General features: G+C 37.1%; 1 long non-coding RNA gene across 3 annotated transcripts in view; it reads right to left on the minus strand.

The window, feature by feature from the left end:
- The window catches only part of LOC103881361, a 106,461-nt gene extending 81,562 nt beyond the window's left edge, over positions 1-24,899 (minus strand). The window contains exons 1-5 of one of the 3 annotated variants that reach the window (XR_004176088.1): positions 22,246-24,899; positions 14,782-14,806; positions 9,241-9,385; positions 2,681-2,763; positions 1,052-1,124 (exon numbers count right to left, since the gene is read on the minus strand). This is a non-coding gene — a long non-coding RNA (uncharacterized LOC103881361). The remainder of the gene's footprint in view (positions 1-1,051; positions 1,125-2,680; positions 2,764-9,240; positions 9,386-14,781; positions 14,807-22,245) is intronic. The other 2 variants (XR_004176083.1, XR_004176087.1) reach the window with 2 other exon arrangements.
- Positions 24,900-25,227: the final 328 nt, after the last annotated feature.

Raw genomic sequence — 25,227 nt, forward strand, 5'->3', positions numbered from 1 at the left:
TTCAGAGACAGAGGACTCTGGTAGTGAGAAATCTTCCTTGCAGAGGAAGAATGGAAACCGAGCCTAAAAAGATGAGCGTTTGTTGAATGAGTGAACTAAGATCTTGAATCAGTTAACTTTTTAGAAGAGATTGTTTTTAAAATCATAATAACTAAACTTTGAATCTGTACTCTTGCATAGCGACTTCTCCATCTAAGGTGCATTTTCCCAATAATTATTTGTTCATTTTATACTGAACCCTGCTTTCTTCTGCTTTCAGACTGTAATACGTTAAAAATCCACAGCTACCAACTCAATGTGTTGGCCTTTATAGCCACACAAGAAAGTAGGGGACAGCTTGTTGATGCCCTCCGCATTGTCTTCTTGAGATCCGCAAGAGTTTTGTGTCATCTAAGGTTAAGAGTTCAAGGAGTAAAAGACCATTTTAATTGCATCAATAATCCACTCAACAGCACCTACTGGATTTGTCTACTAAATTAGCCTTGGTTTTCATCCCAAAAAAGAAAAAAAAATTTCGTTCTCATTTCCTTCCTGTTGCTGGTAGTTAGAGGTTACAATATGCAAAAGCATATATGCTGTAGACCCCCCCAAATCAGTAAGTACTCAAAATTGTGTGCAAAATATGAATAAAATATTGATTTCATTAAAAATGTTAAGGACTACTTAATTCAAAAACATTTTATATGTTTGCATATTTATTTCTAAATTTGCATATTTGTTTGCATATAACTTGTAAAGATGAATGTTAATTATACTTTAAAATCATTTATAAATTGTAACTAAGAATGTTGTATGAATTTTTTAAACTGCCAAATTCTCAAGTACCACTAATTATAAAGTGTCATGTAAAGTACACTGGAGCAGACTTCATATTGAAAAAATATTGAGATCTTGACAAATAGAAAAGCAAAATTATTAACTGCGCTTGCTGATTAAATGATACCTCAGGCAAGTGAAACTTAAGTGACACTTTATGCTTTTGCAAAGCATCCATTTACCGCCACTGAATTATGACAAGAAACTCATGCTCCTAACCAGACAAATATTTTACCTGATGCCTCCACATTATCCCATGTTTAAATGTGAGCTTCTGAGAATTATTCCATATTTTTGTTGTAAACATTCTGAAAATGACAAAGAATAAGTAAACAGGAATCATAATAAGCAGTAAAGCTACTTCAGCAGCACCCTGTGTCAAATGAGGTGAGCTGAGGCGATTTGACTGTGCACTAATTGGATTTGTAAAATGATTCAGAGTAATTTAAAAAGCATTTACACAAGGTCAGATCTGAACTGGTTTCTAAAAAGAACCATAGAGAAGAATGAAATGTCCAAGTAATTACACTGGACATGTAGATCTAACACTGTATCTATTAAATTGGGCATGAAATTGGACTTTTTTTAAAGTACAGTAGGTCTTACACTATAAATCTCTAGACATTTTTCTATATTTTTGATAAAATGTTTAATTATACTAAGTACAGATATGTCATAGAAAGGAACTATTGCTCATGTACCATTTTTCCTAAATTAGCAACTACTGTAAGCTAATTTCTTTCTTAAATTTTGTACAGTTGTGGCATATTGAAACTTAGCTGACTTGGTTTCAGCTTATTCCAGTATCTACAGTCTTGCCAATAGAAAGAGACATTGTTATCACTTTCTCCTCCACCACCACCATGCCCCTTGTCTCTCTTAGTTTAGGGTTGATTTGTAAATGTCTTACTATATAAAATAATTAATGCTAAATTATTCCATGTTGTTATGTTATCAGTGTCCTATCTGAATCCATACTAATATAATTAGAGATAAAGTCGACACTGAAATAACAAGTAGCTCTTAAAGTTCCATGCATGTTAAGTGGCATTTACTGTGCTGGCAGAACAGAATTTAGATCTCGAAAATAATTTGATATTAAAAGACAAAAGTAAACAAATTAGACTGTAAGTTTGTTTTTTCCCCCTGGGTATTAATCAGCCCCGGTAAACCTTGTATTGTACTCTTCAAATCTGCATTAATCAGAATTTAGGTTTTGAAAGTCAAAAGGAAAAAAATTGTCTCCCTCTGGTGGGGAATATAACAAGTTTTTCTTTCCTTTTTTTCTTGCAGTCAATTTCAGCTAAGTTTCATGATGCTTTAGAAGAGTACACTTGGATAATCAGTTTATCATCTTTTGAACAGATTTTGCTCTCTTTTGACATGATCAACACTCAGAAAATCCAGATTCAAAAGTCATTTTTACTGCTTTTACTTTTTTTTCCTGAATAAAAGGATAAAAGAAGGAAAAGAGAAAGCCAATGTCAAGAAGTAGGAAAGTTCTGTTTTACATGAAATACTCAGCTCTAAATGGACTGGGGATAAAAACTTTATTTTAGAATCTGTCAGTTTTGAACTTACACCCCTGAATAAGCTGTTTCAGAAAAGGAAAGTCCTGGAAGACCACCCCACACTCCCTTCACCCAGATCGTCTGTCAAGAGTTCCCTGGCTTCTCTCCTTTCTCTGTAAGGCTAAAACACTGTCCCGTGACCTCCACTGTATCACCTATTGCTTACGTTGTGATTCTTGTTTGTTGTCAATATCTTCAGTAAGACTATGAGCCTCTCAAAGAGAGAGATCCTGCCTCATACATCTCCAAGTCACTAGTATTTAGCTTGGTCTTCAGCACAAAGAAGAACTTACCTCTGTGCCGGGCAGTGTGCAAAGCTTTCAGCATACAACCATGGAGAAGATACATCTGTTTCCTGCCTTCATGAAACTATAATCTAATGGGAAAAAATGGGTTGATCTGGAGTACATTTTACCATAGAAACAATATATTAAATAGCAACTACTAACCCATAAAAGCCTATACAGTTTATATTTGACGTTGAAATGAGTTAAAATTTCCCTTTAGGCAGATTCATCCCTTAAAAGTTCTACAGAGTCATTCTCATTGTGATGTGTAGAAAGAATTTTGAACTAGAAGTTTTTATGTCTGGAACCATTCAGTGAACAAACATGTACTGAGTATCTACCATGTGTCAGGCACTGTGCTAAGCCATGGAAACACATTCTGGTCAGGAAAGCCGGGTAATAAATAAGTAAACACATTTATTAAAGCTGAGCATAGCTTGTAATTTGTGCTGAAGGAAAAAAAATAAGGTGACAGAGGATGGAGTATATCAATTGGTGTTCGAGCAGGAAACAGATTTTATACTCAATGAGGTAATTGATGAGAGTTTAATAAAGGGACTTTGTAAAATGTGTGGACAGTATTAAGGTAAACCAGTAAGGGAAAGCAAAACACCTTAGAACTAGTAAAAGTGGAAAGTCACTACTACCCGTAGGCCTCAGTAGAGAGGGAAAGGAGCAGTTACTAGAACACAAACAAAAAACTATAGCTAAAGGAAAGGATCTTCCAACAAGAACTCTGGTTTTCAGCATCAAACACAGCCACCAGTGACTTGCAGTCCAGGCCTGGAGGGTTATAAATCCATTGATCTCTCTCTCCTCTGAGAGTACCCTGCCAAGTCTCCCATTGGTCAAACTCAACCAGAAGCCAGAAGGCAATGGAGCTTTCTGTTGCTTTCCTTAAAGGTCAGCTTCCTGTCACAGGTAGAAAAAGGCTCTAAAGAGTGGCAAATGGAGAACAGTGGCTCAGAGAGTTATTAAGTCATCCAGTGCTGGAAGAGGTGATATCAGAGTCAAAATCCACATAAAATTTTTTTAATGGGGACCAGAGCAAGTAGAGATTTTGAAACAGGAAAAGTCTTGGTGGTCCAACTCTACAACTAACTAGAAACGTAATGTTGTACGAGTCACTTCACATTTTGGGCTGTATCAGTAAAATGAACAGATTGGACTATGACGATCTCTAAACTCCCTTTCATCTTGAACGATGTGGAATTCCCTTTGAATTTCATGACTCTACTTCCTCTTAATATCCCCTCCCATGATTGCTTCAATAATATGAGGATACATTGAATGTTTACAAATTAGGGCCTCACTAGATTTTCTGAGAGTTGACAGTCCCACAAGTAAAGAAGAAGGGAAATGAAAAAACCTGCCTAGACTTATCCTACTCACAGAGTTTGCAGCAAATCTTTGCCTATGTGTTAAAGCATATGAAGAGACCTGGCGCATGACATACCCAAAGTTGACACATCTTCATAGAAAATGGTTTAATTGAAATTATCCCGAGAACATGATTTACTCCTTTTGAAAATTTCACCAGAGTTTTTCCATTGTCAATTAAAACTTTTTACAAACCACATTTTAAAGCTGGTGAAAGAAAGTTCAAATGACATGGATTATCTTTCTCTTGCAACTAATATACATACATCAGGGTTTATTGTGACAGTCACAAGTGAAGTACACTAAATTAAATTATTATTCCCATCTTAACTGACTCACTGGGTAGAAATAAGTTCACATGCCAATATAGGGGCTGAGCTTGGTCCACATGACTGTACTATTGGGATATAAATTATCACAATATTTGTGTACTAACTGGATGAAAAGTGTAAACTTTTTCTTTTTCTTTTTTCTTTTTTTTTAAACTTTTTTCTTGCTTTCATGGGGACTGGCCTATACATGGAATTCTATGTAATGGGTCAGAATGCAATAGTAGAAGGGGTAGACATTTCTCAACCCAAAAACTGTTAATTCATTCTCTTATTCATTCATTTCAAATTGACTTACTAAATGCCAGTCACCAATGTTTGTGTAATAGATGGTAAAGAAGAGCTAGTACTCATGGAGCTGATCAGTAGGAGCTGCCACCACCAGATGTCCCTAACTCCACCCCTCACCAATAATCCTCTCTGAGTATGGAAACACCTTTTTAACCTTAAAAGGTTTCATATTCACCACATTTGTACAAAAATAGTTACGTTTTAGTGTCTGTTAACTGAAAAAATACTTAAAGACACATATGACAGTAAATTCAGTAATCCTTTCAATAAACATATTTATTCATCATAAGAATCTCTACGTATATTTGAAAGGAAGTAGTGCATTCATTCAGGAAACACTGTTTTGCCCATTGACAACATATCATGTGCTTATGGAACTGCAGACCTTTTGCCATGGAGCCTAACCCCTCCCCAGAAGTCTACAGACGTCAGGTACAGAGATACTGTGCTGAAGTCTGTGATGACCTAAAACCAGGCTGTGACCTCCACAGGCCCAATGCACTTGCCGTATTATGCCATAAGAATGATGCCATGTTCATACAATGTTAACTCTGTCAGTTTCTAGCAATGCTATTTTCTTGCCCCCAAAATCTCATAGTTTATATGAAAATAGTTTTCAAATGTTTTAGTCATATCCTGTTTCACACCGCACCACCTTTTGCCCCAGACACAACTGCATGTTGGCAAAAGGAAAGCTGAACTCTTCAAAGAAACTCCACCTTCTTACCATAAGGATGATGGTTTTTAGACAAAAGTTGTGTTTCGGATTCTCTTGTTACCTAATATCATCCCTGTCCTCAAAAGACACTTCTCGATCACTCAGCTAAATTGACTTCTATCAGGTCCACCTCACTAAATGTCCAAATGTGCCAGTAAATGTCCAAATCCCAAAAGAAAACATAACTTGACCTGATGCTTAGCATGACTCCACCATGCTAAACAATAGGTAACAAGTATCAAATAGTTGTATAGCCAGTGTGCTGAGAGACAAGAGAGAAATTGTCGCTAATTCTGCTGGGGGAAGAGTTCCCAGAAAGTGCATTTGACTTGGGCCTTAAAGAGTAAGTATACTTTTTTCTTTTTCTTTTTCTTTTATTATTATACTTTAAGGTCCAGGGTACATGTATACTTTTAACACATTGTGGAGATAGAATAGTCATCCAGGGGAAACACTTCTAGGGAAAAATGAGAATAGAGGAACACAACAAGCTGTCTAGGGACTCGGTTTTTTATTTTAGGCAATAATTACTGGCTTAGGCAGTTTAAGAAGTCAGTGTTGACCATTGCTTGGTAGACGGAGAAGAGCACATCAGTGAAGGAAAACAACATCCCCAAAGAGCAGATGAAAAAAAAAAAAAAAAAGATAAATGCCACAGTGAAGACAGAACCCAGGCAGAAGTAATCTTTTCCTCCTTCAAACCCTTTGGTACTTTTCATTCCACTCACATGGCACTTATCACAGATTACTTTGCCATCCAGTCCTTTATTTTCTTTTATTTTTTCCTCTAGTGGATTGTAATTGAATTCACACAAGGGGCAGCAATGTGATAGAGTGTAAATAGCAGAGGATTTGTAACCGGACAGTCATGTTCAAATCCTAGCTTCAACACTCCATGTGTCTCACCTCAGACAGGTCTCTCAACCTCTCTTGGTTTTCATTCTTTATAAAATATGGATGGTAATGCATATTTATGACAAAATGACAAAACAACTCTTGGGGTTGTTTTTAAGAGTAAGTGAATGAAATAAGGCATACGAAGTCTAGCATACAGGAGACACGCAACAAATATATTTCTTCCCCAATCTTATCTCCATGTGAGAAAATGATTATCTTCACATCTTTCTCATAGTTGGTGCTCATTATGGGCTAACAGCAAAGTAGTTGTGTTACAGTATTGCATTCCACATCACCCAGATTATACTGCCTTGAATAATTTGGATCGGTTTGTAGTCTACATGAAGTTTACTCCAAAAATCATTTATGAATCACCTTCAATAACTGGCACTGCTAGTGCCTAGGGCCATAAAATATGTTCAACAGGGGTCTTGCACTCTGAGTGAGTTATTTCTTTGGTGACTTATCCCTATAGAAAGACTTTTAAGGAAATTAACCAATCATATGGTGAATGGGGTCACTAAACCGGAGTAATACAATAATATATTTTTAGAGTCAAGTAATTCCTTCATGAGAATGCTTGATAATGCTATGAGGGCTTTAGACAAAAACTAATACTACAGCTAAAATCAAGACTCTTACCAGAAGAAAATATCTGGGGAGAAAATGTTGCATTCTACACTCACAAAACTGTGTTTGATCTTACTAGTGGATTGGTCCTTTGAGTATGATTGATGGATAGATTTAAAACTGGTTCAGTGGTGTAATAAAATTCCTGTTTACACACTTTTGTGTAACCTCAGGAGCTGGGAAATCACCACCCCAGGTTGTGATCCAAGATGAGATTATTTAAGGTAGCACCATGCATGATAGAAGCCTAAAGGAAAGAGGCTCAGTGAGGAACAGCTCAGACAGTGGCCACAAGTCATCTCCCAAGGACAGAATGTCCCACTATCATAGATAGAGCAGTACTAAATGTGGCAGTACTTGTGGACAAACACAATAATCCAAAGATGCAGAAGAACAGGAAGAGATAAGAAAACTCAAGCGTACCTTAGATAATCAAGACTAAGAGGCTGCTTAATTAGAATTTAATTGGAGTGGCTCAAAAATAAACTGTAAATAGGTCCAGTTTAGGGAGAAACCTTATCCCTAATCACACTGCCGTTGTGACTATGCTCTGTTCTCTCTCCTTTACTCCACTCTCTAGCATCTTGACCCAATCCCTTATCCCTTTCTATATTTGTAAGGAGAGAATATTTATCAAGCCCCTCATATTGGCTGGACACTGTGCAAGGCATTCACACGTGGTATCTATTTCATATTACAATTACCCTAAGAATTCAGTGGTGGTATTAACCCCATTTTGCAGATGAGGAACTCAAGACTTAGAAAAGTAAGGACCTGCCCATATTTATACATAGCTAAGTAGAAGAGCTGAATATGAACTCAGGTCTGTCTGATGACAAAGTCTGTGCTTCTTAGACTGTTCAAGTTTAATATGTTACTCCTCTAACCAGTACTTATATTTTATACATTGATAAGCACTTGTTAAATTTTAATTTATTATATACTCTCAAAAAAATTTTTTAAATCATTTTAGACTCAAAGAAATACATTTCTAATGGTAAGATTTCAGCTGAGGTCCAGTGATAACTGGAAGCCAGGGAGATAAAATAAGCAGTAGAAAATCATCCTAGTTGAACTCAAATTATATCCCATGGGTGGCTAATGCAGCCAAGTCATAGGGCTAGATGTGAGTCAGAAAGAAAATGTTTTTGAACTTGCAACAGAGCTTCAAAGTGGTATGGTTGAAGGAGAGTGATAAGGTCGAACAAAAACTGCCTCCAACTTAACCTCAAGAAATGGAAAAAAAATGAGAATACACTTCAGAATGGGGATAAGAGCTGGATATAGTAGTACTAAGCTTCCCTCCTTCCTAAAATACATTCTATGACTTTACTATTCATGAGTATAAATGTTGTCTAGGCTATTCCCAGTTTTAAAAAAAAAAAAAAAAAAAAAAAGCAAATGGCCATATCCTTTTCAGCATTTTAATGTTGAGCTATTATAATCTCACATTCCAGTGGCCTTCTAACTGCATGGTTATAGTCTCCTTACACTTACTCTGAAATTGTTTTTCCATTGTTATCTTACATTATAGTCGCATCGTAATGTCATGTTTAAAGGTTCCCCATACACTTGTAATGAAATCGTTTTGCAGTTCAGAATGGCATCATATTGGCACTTTAAGCAGGGTATCCATCACCCTGTATTGATAGTTTTCACAACAAAACACCCTATTTTAGTGACTGTGAAAGTAAATAGCTGTTGCCAGTGATCTGTTCTTCCATTTCAAACTTAAATGGTCTCATCTGTTTTATTTTACCTTGCAATTTTCACACCCACTGTGGTATAGGCCAAATTTATACTAGTTGCTTTCAAATGAGGACTGTCATTCATTGGCTCATAAATGTTTATATGACAAGCCACTTATCTGCTTTGGTTTGGCCTTTTTGCAACAGATAACTCCTTACAGTCTGATAATCAATACACTTTGGCCACTTTATTAGTAAAGTTAATGTAGATAAGTCTTCTGCTAATCAAAATTTAGAGGCAAATTATTTGCTAAAGTTTTCAAATCAAACAAACTGAATATCTAAAAGCAATGTGTGCAACTATGAAAATTTTATAACACACTAACACCAAAGAAAGAATTCTACTTCCAAATGGTCACACATGAAAAATTTGAGTGGTAATTTGAGGCAAAATTTAATGAAAGACAAGAAATTTAAGAAGAATAAGTGTTATATTATAATTATTACCGAAAAACAGACACTTTTTATTTAATTTTTTTAAAACATCATCATCACCTCTTGTTGGTTAAACTTTGAGAGATTAACAATTTGGTTCGAGTCTCCACTTCAGAAATTAAATGTTACCTTACTCACACTTAGAAGTAGGCCAGGATGGGTGCAAGTCTCCTGACAACAGGCTTTGTTTTCGCGATCTTTCTATTCTCTGATACTAAAGGGGTCATTATTGCCTCCAACACAATTCCTCTACAGCTGTTTTGACAGTTCTTCACAGGTCCAGCTAGAAGTTGGAGGAGCAAAAGAGAAAACAAAAGTGATAAATTCTTGTAAGAAAAGATTTCTGCTAGCATTTTCAAATTCAAATTTGATATTCAGTTGGAGCTGGGGGCAAAGTTTCAGATAAGCCTTTATTGTATATAAAACTACTTCTCTGTCTTTGGGAGTTAACACTGATAATGAGGATGATGCAGCTAGCAAATCAGTTACATCCAAGTGTTAAAGACCATATATCCACTTGTTTTGGGTGTTTTTGCTTGAGCTAATGCTCAAATATGTTTTCTGTCAGGAAACAAGTGGCAGTAGCTGCAGCAATGATATTGGTTCTTGGATAACCCAAGGTGCCCCAAGAAATAATAATAATTTCTTTAAAATCTCCTCCCCAAATTTGAATGCACTTTATTTAAAAGCTAAATATATGCTCTCCACAAGAGACTATGGCATGAGGTGAAAAGCCTAACTAAATACAAAATAGGATTAAGAATCACTCCACAGTGCCCAGTCCAAATGCTACCATCTCAGTGTGAAGGTCCCCTGACTTTCATTTCAAAATTGCATTTAAAATAAACCAAAGACAAAAATTCTTATTTGAATGACCACACATGAAAAACTTGAGTGCAGTTTTAAAATATAAGCCTAATCATAGGCAGCTGAGTACTGCCTGAGAAAAAAAAATCATATAACCTTGTAGAAGGGCCTAACTATACATTCATAGTGTCTGAATTTCTCTTCCCTCTGGCTCTAAGAGCATTTTAACTGCTTATAATCAGCATCCTCCTCTACTCCTGAAAGTAACTGGTAGTTCCAGACTTTCTTCAGTCTCCACAGAGGCTCAACCCTGCCCCTCTCATTCATAGCAGTTAATACTGCTTCCCTCTTCATCAGGAAAATTGAATTCATTGGTGTGATCCCAACATCCAGCTTTCTATCTCATCGTACCCACTACAACCTACAAGTGTATCTATGGCCACACACATTGACACTTTTCTTCCAGTCTCAGAGAAAAAGGTGAATTTTCCTTTGTTTAAGACCCATCTTCTTCCTCTGGGTTGAGGAATCATTTAATCAGGTGAACCTCTCTTACATACATCTCAAGCCAGTCTGTCTCTCTCTCTCTCCTACTGTCTCCTTTTCAGCGTATAAACATCTTCAAGCTGCTCCCATCAGTGGAAAAAGATTATCCCTCAATTCTCTATCTCTCTTAGCCCCATATCTGCCCCAAATTATGGTCTAGCTTCTCTCCCCACCCCACCATGTCTCCAGCTAAACTTTTCAAAACATCAGCATCCATCATTTTCATTCACAGCTCCATTGCAATGTCCTCTATAGCTTCCTTTCTACTGAAATGTTCCTTATTTCAGTAGTCATCTTTCTGTATTTCACTAGTTACACTGAATTCTGTTAATAATTATCTCCTCCTTAATGAAACTCTATTCTACCTCGACTTCAATTCAACCATCCTTTCCTGATTTTCTCCAGTCCACTCACTATTTCTTCTCTCCTTTTGACATCGGCTCATCTTCCTCTACCTACCCCTTCAGTGGTGTTTCTTCACCTTCTAAATACTGTTCCTCCTTTACCCTCATAAAACTTCTTTCATCCTTGTGACTCTAAATACCACATAAAAGTGGATGTGTCCTTTACCTCCAACACTGATTTCTCTCCTGATTTTTCTATTCATATATATAACTGCCCACTAAACAACTCTACCCGAATGTCCTGTAGACATCATAAACTTAGCATATCCAAAGTGGCATTTATCATCTTCTCCCAAACTCATCTCTTCTTGCTATATCCTCTTTCTAAATTAATATCACCTCTATCCCCTGAGACATCCAAACCAGAAACTTAGGAATCATCCTTGACTGGCTACTTCATTCTCTACATTACCCAAGCATTTCTGACTTAGTCAATTAAAATGTTATTGAATATCATACTCTCCTCTCCATCCCTACTGCTTCTCCCTTAGTGAAAGCCCTGGTGATCAGAAGCTAGTCTCTTCAACAGTCTCTGTATCTGTCTGCCTTTATTTGGTCTTGCTGCCTTCAAACAATCTTCTGCAAAACCACCAGACTGATATACCTAAAGGCCTAACCATATCATTCCCCTTCTTAGAAACCCTTTAGTTACTTCTCTCCACAGTTTTCCAAGCTCCTTCACATTGCATACTTTACCTTAAAGAGCTCTCTGCCCCTACTGCTCTCTCCAGCTTCATCTCTCACTTCTTCCTGACTCATGTTGTATGATCTAGAAACACTTCAAAATTTCTCACAAATACCACTCTTCTTCACACATCCATGACTTCACATGGACTCAAGGGAAGATATGTGGGGTCCTTCTCTAGTTTGACTTTGATCTATCAGTCAAACTGTGGGTATTTGTCGGCCTTTTTTGGATTACATACTCAAATTCCCTCAGTTAAAGCAGCTTTATGGTAACATAACTGGGGAAATAAGAGACAGGAAATCACACAAAAGCAACACAGAGCCAGACCTAAGGGAGCACTGGAATATCATTCTAAATACAACATTAACTCTAGTAGGGCAGAAGCAGTGGGGAGCACTCCATGGCCACTCACAGTTTCCCCTCCAGAAGTATCTATTCATGGCTCAATTGTTCTACCATTAAGGTGGTCCAGCTGTTCATAGTGGTTCTGCTTTACTGGTTTGGGCACAATTGATTTATTTACTATCACCACACTGTGGCTTTTCTCTATTCTCTTTTCTAGTTCATGGATGTTTATTGTCTTCTCTCTGCATGTCTTTCTGTTTTACCTCATACCTGCCTTATCATTTTATGTATGACCAGAATTTAAACTTTCCCTAAGAGAGGATCAGATTAGTTGGTCAGATACCATGTGTATAGATATTGTAGGTACCTCTTTGAGAAGCATTATCCCTCGAAGTGTCCTTGTCCTGAGTGTGAGTTTCATATAGAGAAATTATGAAGATTTTTGAAAAATCTGCTACCAAGAAGACTTTGATATAAGTGCATTCTGAGATCCCTCAAGAGAAGGTAATATAACTGGCAGAAACTTTTTATGACTTGTAAGTTCCCTTTTTAGACAAGATTGGGCACATTCAGGGTGATGTGGTCTTAGATGTAAGTTCACTGTTTAAATTCTTACAGTTACACCATCATAACACTCACCTTTTACTGAGCAATGGTTAGGTGACAAACACTTCAAATACATTATTTTAATTCTTATGAAAACACTGGAAGTCAGTCACTATTCACACCTTACTGAAAATCAACAAGGAAAATTAGTATGTTCAAGGTTGCCCAAGTGACCTAATAAGTGATAAAAGAATTCTAATCCAAAACTTCCTGGTTCCAAGGCTAATCCTATTCCTTCTGTACCTTTGCTACATCTGGACTACATTTCTTCATCCTCTTGTCTGTAATTTACTACAGAATGCTCTATAATACTAACTACTTTATAGCTTTTCTTATTCTTCAGCCTTGTCTTTGTTCAATACAAGAACAAAGTTGCAGCTTTTGACACATGATGTCCTAGTCTCATTGTGTCTAATATATGTGAGAACTTTTTCTCCAAATTTCTGTCTGTATCATTCTCAGTCAAAAATTGATCAAAGTTTAAAAATTGACAGTATGATGTCCTCATTAGTCCAGCTCTTCTCTCATTGAGAAGATGGCTTCAATATAGATGTAGCCCAGCAGCATTTTTTCTTTAGTATGTGGCTGCACATTAAATATACAAATATGCTGACATCTAAGTAATTTTAAAGGGAGAGAAATGAATGTGGTGTTTTAACTTTTGTTGACTCAGTAAAGAGGCTGGGAGTGTTCATATTTTAAATAAATGTATATAAAATAAAAATGTACATTTCAATGAAGTAACAAAAATGTGTGCTACAGTGGAAATACAAATATCCTCTTCTTTCTGAGTGGAGTTTTCAAAACTGAAGAGCTTAAGACCATGAACAACTACACACACCCCAGCTTATCTTAGTTCAAATACCACTCAGCGGTGCTGAGTTGAGAGAAATCCTTTGTGACATCAGGATGTTACACAACTAAACATGACTTCCAACATTTTATTTCTATCGTTCTTTTCAAATTGCATTTACGGCCACAACTGCTCTCTTCTAATAAAGGTGAGAGCAATAGCATTTCTTCTTTTAGAATAGCAATGATATTACCAAAGAAAAATAATCAAAGTTGGCAAATTTATTTTGGAATTCTCAATGGAAACCAACGTTCATTTAACTTGTCTCATAGCTCGCATCCTCCAAATCATCACCCGGGAATAGTAGCTTACAAATTTTAACATTAAATAAACGTAAAGCATTAGAACTGATGCAAAGTACTATTATTTTGACATACTGTAATTTGAAAAGGGTAAATCAATTTAAACCATTTTTGTTTAAAATCAGCTCCTAAGGCTATAAACTCATAGTGGTTGCCAAGTTTCAACCCAAAGTGAATGTTAAGGTCTATGTTATTAACCCTTGAAAAATGAGCTCCATCATGGAAACAATGACAGACCTGGGCACTACCAGGTGCAGCTGCTGAAACCGACAGTCAGTCAAGTAAGAGTAATGCATGGTTTCTTCATATGCAAATCACATAATATGTGCTTACCTTTAAAGAGCAATGTCAGATTATTGTAAAAGTGTTTAGATATAAATACCTTTTCTTAAGAAACCAAATTCATTTATACTGAACTCTCTATGGCTGACATAGCATGATAAATCACCTCATTACACAGGAAGCCATAAATATGGCTATTGAGGATGAGTGTGATTGTAAATGAGACTGCTGGAATTCTACTGTGTCTTGCAATGACCCTCAATAAAAAGATACCTGTAGATCATGGTAAGTTTCCCTTGGAAATAGTGCCCCACACTTACAATGTTATCCAAATAAGTTTTCTGATCCTTGGGGTTTGTTTCTTAAAATAACACTATTAGGGTATATTTTTCATGGCAATGTCCATGAGTTAAACAACCATAAACCTTCTAAACATGTTGCAACACATTAGTAAATACAAATTGATGAGTTTATATCCTGGGAAAAGTCACAAAGTAGCCTTCTGGGGTGCTAAGGATATTCTAAATCTTAATCTGATGGTCATTCCAAGGAGTATGTCTGTTAGTTCATTTTCATACTGCTATAAAGAACTACTCAAGACTAGGTAATTTATAAAGGAAAGAGGTTTAACTGACTGACAGTTCAGCATGGCTGAGGAGGCCTCAGGAAACTTACAATCTTGGCAGAAGGTGAAGGAGAAGTAAGGTAGCTTCTTCACAAGGCGGCAGGAAGGAAAACTGCTGAGCAAAGAGGGAAAAGCCCCTTATAAAACCATCAGATCTTGTGAGAACTCACTCATTATCATGAGAACAGCACAGGAGAGATGGCCCCCCAAGATTCAATTACCTCCACCTGGTCTCTTCCTTGACACCTGGGAATTAAGGAGATTATGGGAATTACAATTCAAGATGAGATTTGGGTGGGAACGCAAAGCCTAACCATATCAATGTGTGTGTATATATGTGTGTGTATAATAACAGAGCTGTACACTTAAGATTTGTGCACTTTATGCAGATTATTTTGCAATTTTTTTTTTTTTTTTGAGACGGAGTCTCACTCTGTCGCCCAGGCGGGAGTGCAGTGGCCGGATCTCAGCTCACTGCAAGCTCCACCTCCCGGGTTTACGCCATTCTCCTGCCTCAGCCTCCCGAGTAGCTGGGACTACAGGCGCCCGCCGCCTTGCCCGGCTAGTTTTTTGTATTTTTTAGTAGAGACGGGGTTTCACCGGTTAGCCAGGATGGTCTCGATCTCCTGACCTCGTGATCCACCCGTCTCGGCCTCCCAAAGTGCTGGGATTACAGGCTTGAGCCACCACGCCCGGCCTATTTTGCAATTTTTTACAAAAAGTTAAAAAGCAAAACAAAGCAAAAACATTCTGACATCCGTAAGTCATTTTTTAAATAACAACTTAGAACAAGAACTGCTAATGTGAACTTTAAGTATCACCTCCCAAATTGGAAGCCCATGTCCTATTCTCCAGTCCTTGCCTCCCAAATCCTTTTATATTCTTCATGTAAAAAAAATGTCAAGGTAGAACTCTTCCTGGGGTGAATTTACTATTCAAGTCTGGAAACATTCAGGCTAAAGTGAGATTTCCAAAAAAGATTGTAATGCCTTTATAGAGAAGAAGTAAGATGAGAAGTCGTCCAGACAGCTGGCAGAAAAAAAGGACAGAGAGAAGGAAGATGTAAAGTGTTCTGAAATATATACAGAGCTGAAGATCAAAGATCCCTAGTATGTCCATCCAAGGGAGTCCCCACAGGTTTCTTGATCCTCAGTTCATCATTCCCACCATTATTCATATTCTTATAAACCTCTCACATCCAGCTCACTTCCCTCTCACCTGCTCAATCACCAGGTAAAGGACAAAAGGAACTACAAAGTCCCCAGCTGTGCTGTCTGCCAAAGACAATAGGTGCTGTAACAATAGCTCAGGCTCATGTTTAAAAATCAGAACGTCCATTTGATTTTCAATTTATCTTTACATTAGAAACTTTTCTGGCTCTTGGTACAGAAAACCCAAAGCATATCCGATATCTGTGCTTATGCCATACACAGACACCTGAGTATATGGTAAAGGTAGTTTTTGTAGCACATGTTGCTCCTTATTTAATTCATTTAGCCTGACAGAGTTCATAAAAATGAATGCAACAATAGTAATATTTCATTTAGGTCCACTGGCATTTCTCATGATGTACATTAAAAAGATGTAATACATATTATAAATGTGAGAGCAGATGTATACACAGACATGCTTTTCACTCCAAGGTACATTAATAGAATGATAAATTCCATGCATTAAATCTATAAGAACCAAAATACTCCGAGTTAAGACATCTGTACAGAATTAGGTGCCAAATGAAATGTCACAATCAAATAAAACATTTCTTTATGAGAATCATAGGGTTTTTTTTTTAGAGCTAGAAAGAACCTTTGAAATCATTCAGTACAACTTGCTCATTGACAGACATCTAACCTGAGTTTTTAAAAAATTAAATGACTTAAACAAGCCTACACAGCAAGTTAGTGAAAAGGCCATAACTAGAATCTTCCTTCTCCAGGTGCAGTGCTCCTTCTACCACATCATTAGCAGTAACAGCTTATGAAGAAAAAAATGCACAAGATGTGCTCATTTTAGTGTGTCAACGGATGCTTTTTGTGATGCATGCTCATAATTTCTCACACTTCTGCTAACTTGATCAATCTTCCCTCTTCTTAAAGACTGGAACAGGAATCAAACTGGATTCTTTAGACCCTAGAGCACATAGGGCAAATTGAATGGACCCTGTGGGCACTCAGTTGGTTGGTGATGGAGTCAACATTGGTCATTTATATTCTACATGGGTATTCACAAAGTGTCTACTTATACAAGCAAACAAGATCAAAATTGTATTTAATATAAAACCTGCATCCTAACTAGACCAACCTAATCTGAGAACTGAAATTTTTAAAAAGTATTACAATCTAAAATGTCTCAACATAGAGCTCAGAACCAAAGCAGACAGAAGCCATGGCAGCAGGGAATGAAAAGGAATAACAATTTAAGTCCCAGAGCACACTGGGTCCACCAAAAAGGTTTCAAAATCACAAATTTTAAAGATTGTTAAGACATAGTCTAATTTCTGAAAAGTATATGAAAATTTCAACTGCAATACATCACCTGATATCTGACATGCGATTACCAAAGACCTAAACTGAAGGCCAGAGACAACACTAAAACAAACACCCAGCATTGCTGTTGCCCAATTTGGCTTTGAGAAATTATATTTGAGTAACACAAACTTCAGTTTACCCTTCTATGCAGCAGCATAAGTCAGAAACTGTGCCTGTGTCTCAGCTGAAATGTGACATGAAGCTAAGTACGAAGCAGCCAAATCCAGTTTAGACGATGCAGTCTTAGAACAACTCTGACCACAAGGACAGTGAAATATTGCAATAGTAGCAGGTTGCTAACTAATACAAATGATTGGAAGACTCCGTGTAAATGTTTGAATTCAGAAAATTATCAAGGAAGCAAAAAAGACCAAGAAATTAAGGTTAACACAAGCTGTCTTTTGTTCTTTTATAGAAATGTGTGGATGGAAACCATTAACAGCACTGCCTTGGACACTAGTAAAATTCCTGCAGAGTGTTTTATAAAGGCAATGAACTTGTATGTGCCTCACTGAACAGACCTGCTATTAAATCTTCCCTAAGAAATGGGATGAGATTGCTGGGGTGTTTTGTGAGCAGTGTGAGCTTTGCCCGTACATAGCCAGGAATTTTAATCACTGATCCCCAAATTATGATTTCCCTAAGTGAAATAAAATAGAAACCAATCCAGTACACACTCTACATCATCAATTTTTAATCTACCTCATTTTAAAGATTTCTCTTGTTAGAAGTAGATTTGGGGGAAAGGAGTAAAGTAGAAATCTCAAATGACAAATATCCAGCCTTGACAACCCAATCACAAACAAATTAAATGTCCATCTCTGTCACAGCTGGCAACCCCAGCCTGGCCTGAGGGAAAGCCTCCATGTTGTTTAGAGCAAATGTATTGGAGGTTAATCAAAATCTAATGAATCCCTTAGGCAAATAGCTCCTTAGTCCACATCTGTAAGAACTGTCCTAGTTTGGAGGAGGTATATACCAGTTGTTTTCTGGGATAACAATTGTTGTATAAATAAGAGAACTGGACACCCCCAGGAAAACATTTCAGCTATGTCTGTTATCCAAATCTACGTCTTCACCCACCAAAGTGTCAAGGTGATTCATCTGTTGATCTGTCTAACAATACATTTTATTACTGACATGTAGGGAGAGAAAAGACCAGAAGGAGGAAAGTTGTCAGGGCAAAGGGAAGAGGCAATTTTTGACTTCTAAACAAAGCTTGTCTGTAATTATTTGGTCTGATCAACCCCTCCAGTTTATTTTGAATTTTCTAAAAAAAAAAAAAAAAAAAAAAAAAAAAAAAGATGCTTATAAGGGTGAATTTGTAACATTAATTTAATCAGAGGAAAACAAGGGACATGAAAAGGGCAAGGAAATAAGAAAAAGGTACCAAGAAAGTTATCATCAGCAGTAATCATATTTGTCCTGAACCCTGGTTCTTTTCAGAACTGCTTACAGTGCTGAAAAACGAGCCCTTTCAGTAAAAAAAAATAAAACCTGTAATAACTACATCAGACATTTTTCTTGGGCTTCCAAGATTCCAGTGCACATTATCTCTAAATCTCATTATTGCCTGGCAAGGAAGGGGTCATTATCCCCATTTTGTAGATGATGAGACTGAATTTCGGAGAGATTTGAACCTTGCCAAGCACAGAGCCGATAAGTAGCAAATAAAAATTCCTACCCACGGCTTGAGCTGTTTTTACCTCACCAAGATCAAATTCTCTCCTTTCTGCCCCTCTCTCTTTCTGGTCTTCTCAATGGTTTTCTCTCTCAGGGAAGTCCTATTGTTTATAGTTCCAAATCTAAAGCAAATTAAAAGCTGCCTCATACCAAAAGGCTACTCCAAAGCATGTAATCAGCAAGACAGGTAAAATCACTTGGTTCTATTATGTTGCAGATTATATAATTAGTCAAAGCAAAATGGGGCAAAGAAATGTGGGAGCAAACAGGTTTAGGGCTACACTTCCCTTATGTATATTCAACCTTTGCACAAAGACTTATTGTTCCCGCCTTTCTTAGCAGATTCGAAAGTGCTGGGTTCCAATGCCATTTTAAGGTTTACAATCCCTGGAAGGGCACCCATGAAAATAAGGCAGCAACCATATGGTTCCAGTTTCCTCCTCTGCCCCCACAAAGAAGCCTACTACACACCTCTAATTAAAGGATAAACATTCACACTAGAAACTGTAATTAAAGGATTTATGCACACCTAGGATCCTCTTGACAACACACTCATTCATATTAGTATGTAAAAGTTTTATTTACTCCCATGCGAACTTACAATTGTAATGCGGTTTTATGGTCCATCCCAAAGGCATAACTTGAAGGGGCTGGAGACGCCTTTGAAAAAAGAAAAGAAAAAAAAAAAAAAAAAAAAACTAGAAATCTAACTTTTGATTGAAATGATGACTTTTTTGCTGGGTGTGGTGGCTCACGCCTATAATCCCAGCACTTTGGGAGGCCAAGGTAGTCGGATCACCTGAGGTCAGCAGTTCAAGACCAGCCTAGTCAACATGGTGAAACCCTGTCTCTACTAAAAATACAAAAAAAAAAAATTGGCCAGGCATGGTGGCACATGTCTGTAAACCCAGTTACTCAGGAGGCTGAGGCAGAAGAATCGCTTGAACCCAGGAGGCGGAGGTTGCAGTGAGTGGAGATGGCACCACTGCACTCCAGTGGGCAAAAGGGTGAGACTCCATCTCAGAAAAAAAAAAAAAGAAAGAAAAAAAAAAACATGAAGAAATGATGACTTTTTAAAACTTTTTGAAATCTCTCTGAGAACTGTATTTAGTAATCTTGCTAGGAGCCATTTTGGTGTCCACATACTAGCCCCCTTAGGGACAACATGTCATTTAGTGTCAAAATATTATGGGAGCAAGAGCCTAGGAGTTGGAGTCAGAAATGCAATAGCTTTGAATTCTGGCTTTGATTCTTTCTAGGTGCTGACTTGTGGTATATTTAAATTCCTTGAGTCTCAATTTCCTCATAGAGCAAGATCAATATATGTTTCACAGGGTAGTTGTGGGGATTGAATGAGGTAAAGTACATAAAGCCCAACAGAATACCTTGGCACATATCAGGGTGAAAAGCTGCTCTGTTCTATATTTCTTTCTCTAAATTCTAGTAACAGATTCATTCAGCCAGTGTTTCAACAAGTGCTTTTTGTGCTTTTCGAGGTAAAAAGCACAAATCTAAGATTTTAGGCACTAAAAGGGGTAAGTTATTATCTTTTCTTATTCTTAAAGAACTTATAGATTAGTGGAGGACTTACTTATACATTACGTACAGGTATATAAGAAATTTTATCTTAGGTACAATGTGATAAGTAAAACTAATAATTAATATTTATTTAACTCTTTCATTATGCCAAATACTGTGATTTATACCATTTAGTTTAATGCCTATAACCTTAGTGCTATAGGCGGTATTAGTAAAGTTCTGTGAAAGCCCAGAGAAAGAAATTATTAATACCAAGAAAGGAAACTCTGAAGGCTCTTCTAGAGTATTTGTGATATTTAAATCAGGTTTTAAAAGATGAGCAGGATTTTAACAGCCTGAGATATTTAATTGTCTAGGAGGAAAAGGCCAGGCACAGTGCCTCACACCTATAATCACAACACTTTGGGAGGCTGAGGCAGGAGAATTGCTTGAGGCCAGGAGTTTGAGCCAGGCTGAGCAACATAGTGAGATCCCTATCATCTCTACCAAAAAATAAAAAAGAATTTTTTTTAATTAGCCAGGCATGGTGTCACATGCCTGTAATCCTAGTTACTTGGAAGACTGATAGCTGGAGCTCAAGAGTTGAGGTTACAGGCAGCTATGATAATACCACTGCACTCCAGCCTGCATGACATAGTGAGACCCAGTTTCAAAAAAAAAAAAAAGAGAGAAGTGGAGGAAACAGAAAGATCATGAAAGCATTCAGTTCAGTATTTCTAGAAAACACAAGTATCCCATAGTAGCCACTGGACTAGAAGATGAAGCTGTAAAGTTAGGATGGAGATAAATAGTAGAGACCACAGAGACCATGCTACGGACTGGATCATTTCCCTATGAATTACCCAATCAGATCTATGTTTTAAGAAGACCATAGGAGTGAATGCAACAGATTAGAAAGAGGAATAACTGGATATAGAGAGTCCAATTCTGGGCCTGGAAATGAAAGTCCAACAAGTACATATGTTCACTACTATCCCTGCCAACGAGTTAAGGTAAATGCAGTTCTTTCCAGCGGCATCGGTCTATGTAGGGGAGAATAAAGATTCAACCTGAATTTGTGGCTGTCGCTGTCTTCCAGGAAGATTGGACTCCTGACAGCCTGAACTGTGGATTGAAGGGGTCTTCACGTGGGAAATTCAACAGGCTAAGAAAAAGTTGTTTAATAAAATTTAGGAACCAGAGAGGAGATATAAGCCAAGTCTAGGCCTCAGGAAGATTCATACCGGAATTTTTTTTTTTACATAACTGGGCCTTTTGTAGCTACACATCACACTCATAAAAATTCAATCACCAGTAATGCATCAACTCCAAAACAATGACTTGATAGCCTTTTTTCTTCTTTTTTGCAGTGGGTGGAAGGATAGTTTTTTGATTTTTGTTTTTGCGGGGTTTTTTTTTACATTTATGTTCCTCAGCCTCTCAAGGAAAGGATGTTTATCCTCATCCTTGTTTCCTAAGCCCCTACACAGGACATGGAACATAGAGGATACTGCATAATTTAATAAATGTTTAATTATTTGATCAATTAATTCAAGTTAGAAGGCCATAATAGGCTAAACCAGACTTCAGCTGGTTCTAGTTATGTGGATCAATGTGAGAGCCACTTCTTTAGCATTTTAGACAAAGTGGCTCCATAAGGACCTTAGGTCCACTTCCAGGCCATCCTTGCATTTGTAAAAAGAAGGTTTCTAGGAGAAGGTTGTTTCCACTTCCCCCAAGCTCTGTAATATGTATAAGACCGCATAAAATGCAATAGAATTTTTTTCCCTAAATATATATTTATTCTACTCTTCAGAACCTTGTAAGCATGGAGTATTAGCATTTTTGTGAATTGGTCTCCCCTGAACAGATAAATGCCTGATATATGCTAATATATATGATTTATGTATCTTTTTAGATAGACAAGCCTATACAAGAAGTCTAGAAGTTACAAACCTTCATTTTCTTCCTTGAGTCTTCTACCAGTCTGTAACTGAGTCCTCCTTGTCTGGTCTCTGTCTGTCTTCACCTTTTATTTATCCCTGCTCTTTCTGCAGTGTCTCAGCTCTTTCTTGTTGGCCTTGGACATGGATTTTCAGCCAAATGGTTCCATCCAGTTTTCTCTCCAATGGAGCTGTGTATGACTTGTACAGCTCCAGGGTAACCGAGAAAATAAAGGAAAATGATCATTCCTTGTCCGACTCAAAATTAAATATGTAAAAGACAAATATTTCTTTTGTCTGGTTGCATATTCAAGCAGACTCTATTGATATGCTTACAGAGTTGTTCTGATTTCTTTATTTTTCCAAAGAATCTTTTCTGTCATCCTTGATAGGTATGTGCCAGAACTCCAGAGAGTATGGTTAGATCCCTGACCCCCCAAAAAAAGAGGTGGAGGAGAAAATCCTGTCTTGATACAATGCCATAAAGATATAAAGTAGGAAAAATTTTAAAAATTAATTTTCATGACATTGAGATTTTTCATATTTAAAAATTATACATCTATTTAACAAATACTTCTTAATGACTCTACTATGAAGCTAACTTCAACCAGCTGGGACATAACATGAACAATGCTGACAGGCTGCAGTTGAAAACATGAGCCCCAACAAGCCTTAATTCCCATGAAAGAGTACAAATTATTACGAACATAATCCAGATGCAAAAAAGGGCTGGCAAACAGAGAACTTTGGATAAATTATGTTCCATTAAACATGCCATTACTTTTAAGGCTGTACTTACTGGACACTTTGTAGACCTTTTTTTTTTGTTTGTTTGTTTGACAGAGGATGATTACAGAATTATCTTCATTTTTGAAAGAACAAAACCAGAAAAAATGAAGTTAAACTTCAACTTAAAAGATTAGATCAAGCACAAAATTGTTTCATGGCCAAATTTGAGGGGTCTTGTTTAAGACTAAGATGAGGAGAGGGGCGACTCACAGAGAGAAAGGATTTCAGGTCTTGCCAACATTTAAATCTTGTATAACACAAGTTGGGGATTAGTCACAAGAAACAACAGGAGGAAAGCAGTTCATTGGATACACCAGTCTTTTGCACAGTTCATCCCCACTAATTAAAACACCTTTCCCACTTGGCAAACTACTGTTCAACTCTCAAAACCCAAATCAGTTGTCGCCTTCTCTAGGAGGCCTTCCCTACTCCCACCCCAGTTGAAGTTAATCCTGCCCTTCTCTGTATCATTCTCTACTGTGTACATAATTCTATTATTGTGCTTAATTATATTTATTTGTTCATATATCAGCTTCTCTACTCAAAATATTAATTCCTTGAAAGCAGGCCAGTATCTTATTGATCTTTGAAAAAGCAGAGTATCAGAAACAAAATAGGCACATTATTCACTTTATGCAACTAAAGAAGTAAGGACTAACTGTGCAAAATTGCTAAGCAGTTCTTGAAACGTATTTTGCACAGCCGAGAAGTCAAACAACATTCAGTCTTCAGCACCTCTGCCCTTCTTTGGCAATTTCTTTCACTCCCTTGATTTCAGCTGTTCTCATTATGATTACCAAATCTGCATTTTCATTCTTGAACTTTTGTCCAGATTCTAGATTCACTTTCGCTGCCTGCTGAACATTCCCACATGAAAAGCTCATGAATACCTCAACTTTCAATATACCCAAAAAGAATTTATTAGTCCTCTGTCACAAATTTACCCTTCTTGCTGTGTTCTCTGCATTGGTTCATTGCTTCACCATCATCCCTGTATGACAAGTTAAGCACTTAGAATCAGCTTTTCTCCTCACTTTTGCATCCCCCACCCTATTCTCCCGTTGCCAAGTCCTTTCAGTCTGCCTATCTATAGTCTTTTGCTTACCTCTTCTCTTTTCCACTTGTACTGAATTAGTTCAAGCTCTCAATATATTTCTCCTGACCAATGTAATAAGCTGCTAAGAGGCTTCCTGCTTCAAGCCTTTTTAACACAACTCCCATTATGCTGCAAATTACTTCCCTAAAACAACACATTTATGTCAGTTTCCTGCTCAAAGACAACACTGATGGCTCTTCACTGGTGCAATTCCTCCTTCTGGCCTGCCAAGGCCTCTGAGAGAGCCCCATGATCTCCTCTTTTCCTATGCATCCGTCATTTTTTCATACTGCCCCACACAGTGCACACTCCATTCACACAGCCTCTAGACATACCTCTTTACTCCTCAAACACGCCCTCTGCTGCCCCATCCCCAACAACATTGTTCTACCATACTGGGAAGGTCCTCCCCTCTCACACTTCTCTATTTCCCTATCAATGTCCTATTCATCCTCTAGGCGAGTGGTTCTAAACCTGTACTCCATAGACCCCCAAGGGTCCAGAGGTAAAATTAAGAGATTTGTGATTTGGATGGGAGAAAAATTACATTTCCATTTCCAATAATTCCTAACTGAAATGTAGTATTTCTTTTTACTGTGAATCTAGGCAACAAACAATAAAAATATTAGAAGTACATAAGACTTTGTGACAAATAGAAATCACAGATATATCCATATCACATTATAGTCATTACAGATATCTTGAATTATTACTTATGCTCATTACTACTTTAAAATCACAATAGTTATTACACCTGCAAATGAAATTTTTTATTTAATGCCTTAATAAAGAAGTGTACTTATTATTATATCACAATTTTTTTATATTTCAATAGCTATTTTGATACAGTTGGTTTCAATTATAATCCTTTCTCTTTCATTTTATACATTCCAAACATTATTTTGAGAACAGGTCATTAGACACAATAATGGTTAAGGATGACCGTCTAGGTTTATCCTAAACTCTACCACAAGATGTTTTCCCACACATCACCTGTATCCCACACAGTATAAATTAATATCTTCTTCTACCTGATTCCATCAACTAGTTGAAACTCCTCCTGAGGCTCTCAGGAGGCCTGCCTTCTGCCTGTCTTTTTTTGTAGTTATT

This window comes from Papio anubis, chromosome 1 (genome assembly GCF_008728515.1).
Source record: "Papio anubis isolate 15944 chromosome 1, Panubis1.0, whole genome shotgun sequence".
Classification (NCBI taxonomy): Eukaryota; Metazoa; Chordata; class Mammalia; order Primates; family Cercopithecidae; genus Papio; species Papio anubis.